The sequence below is a fragment of the Chrysochloris asiatica genome, unplaced genomic scaffold (genome assembly GCF_000296735.1).
Source record: "Chrysochloris asiatica unplaced genomic scaffold, ChrAsi1.0 scaffold00494, whole genome shotgun sequence".
Classification (NCBI taxonomy): Eukaryota; Metazoa; Chordata; class Mammalia; order Afrosoricida; family Chrysochloridae; genus Chrysochloris; species Chrysochloris asiatica.
This window is the reverse complement of record NW_006409012.1, coordinates 884,320-886,225: the sequence shown is the minus strand read 5'-3', so window position 1 is coordinate 886,225 and position 1,906 is coordinate 884,320. Positions and strand designations below refer to the sequence as shown.

At 51.6% G+C, this 1,906-nt stretch overlaps 1 pseudogene; it reads right to left on the bottom strand.

The window, feature by feature from the left end:
• Positions 1–650: 650 nt before the first annotated feature.
• Positions 651–1,007, bottom strand: LOC102836447 (annotated as a pseudogene).
• Positions 1,008–1,906: the final 899 nt, after the last annotated feature.

The window sequence follows — 1,906 nt, the reverse complement described above, 5'->3', positions numbered from 1 at the left end:
GAAAGTGGACGGATTTTATAAATAACACGAGTCAGTTCTAGCTAAAGACACGTGAGTTCCACGGGGCAGGGAGAGTTATTCCAAAGTTGAGTCATCCGGCAAAGTCGGGGTGTGCCCGTCCTCACCCTGACTGAGTTTAGTGTCAGAGGAAAGATTTGGTCCCCAACCACAGGCCGCGCTCCTGACAGTACCAGCAAGTCTCCTGGGAAGCGCGCGCTTAAGGCAGAAGGCTGGAGTGGGGTGCTTTTTCTCAGCACCTGGGTGGAACCCCCCTACAGGTGGGGCTGCCCTGTGGGTGCAGCTGGCCTTAGTAGCATCAGATCTCCAACACAATCTAGTTCACAAATTAGCTAGGGAGCTGAAAAGGTCACGTGTGAACGTCTAGTTGCTCTTCGCTCTCCCTTGGGCATTAAGCTGCGGACTTTAGTAGAACTGGGGGAGAGGCAGGAATCCTGGTAAAGCTCGATTGGGTTTCCCCCTCCTCCAAACCTTTTGTTTCTTTCCCGGCAGTCTGATTGGTTATGAATTTTGCTCTCCCCTCACCCCTCGTCAAGTATTTAGCTGAAGAAGCTGGCAGATAGAGAGGGACAGACAGACAGGCAGCAGTGAGGCCACAGGGGTCGTCCTCCAGGACCGCCGCTCCATGGCCATCACTGGAGCAGCGCTTTGATGGCCTGGTTGTCGGTGGCTTCCAGAGCAGTGAGGCCGTCAGGGCCTTTCACCGTCTTATTCGCACCCTTTGATACAAGCAGTTTCACACAAGAGATGTGGCCCTCATAGACGGCAGAGAGAAGAGGGGTGATGTGATGCTTGTCCGGAGCATTGATGTCTGCTCCTTTCCGCAGCAGATACTCCAGGATCTCCAGCTGCCCACAGTCCGCCGCGTAATGCAAAGGCTTCCGTCCACCTTCCAGTGTCCGGTTGAGGTCTTCTCCCTTCGCCACGTAGTCTTTCACCTCATCCAGGTCTCCGTTCTTCAAGGCCCACATGAACTCCTTGTCGCACATCGCTGCAGCGGGCAGGCCGGCGGGCCGGGCAGAGACAAGCGGAGACCGCTGGCGAGAAGCAACAGGGCCGCGCGGAGCCGGACCGGGAGAGACGCGGAGGCGGGATCGCGGCCGGGCGGGCAGGCGAGGCACTTGGCCGCGGCGACCGTTGGGGCCGGAGAAAGAAAAGTCCAGGCATTGTCTTTTGTGGCTACCCAATCTGAAAGTAGTTTGTTAAGCAGCTGGAGAATCAGGGATTTTCAGTCCCCAAGATCCCAAGACTAGATTTGTCATTGAATGCAGCAGGAGTTACTTATATTAATGATATTATAATAAGTCAGTAAACATCAAAAGCTTGTGCTAAGGACGAGTCCTCTCATTCTGTGCAGGTGTTTCCATATCAGAAACCAAAAGTATGTCTCAGAGTTATATGTTCTGTGTTTCTGGTTCTCAATTGGTTTATTATGGGAGTCCTGGTGTGGCATTGTGAGTTAAAGCATTGGACTGCAAAGTCAGCTTAAAGCGCAAGTTTGGCAGTTCAAGCTCACCAGCCACTCCACGGAAACCGTATACAAGATCGTTATGGGTGGGAACTGACTCTAAGAGACTTAACTACAGCAGCCTGTCCTTTGGTTTAGGTCTGGGAGGGAGGGGCTCAGGATTTCTTTTTTAACTGGATTGGCTCTTTGTTCTGAACGTGACAATATATATGTCAATTAATTATTGGAATATTGTGCTTGGGAATAGGACTCTGTTGTAGTATTGTTGCTGTGGTCTCTGACTGCAATTCTTCAAAACCCAGGCCGACGGGGTTGTGCAGAAGACAGGCAGTAGAATGTAAGGATCATTTATGAGCTGTATGGTGGTGGGTTAGGGATACTAACTTTATGCTCCCAAATGACCACTCCAATGTAACCTCA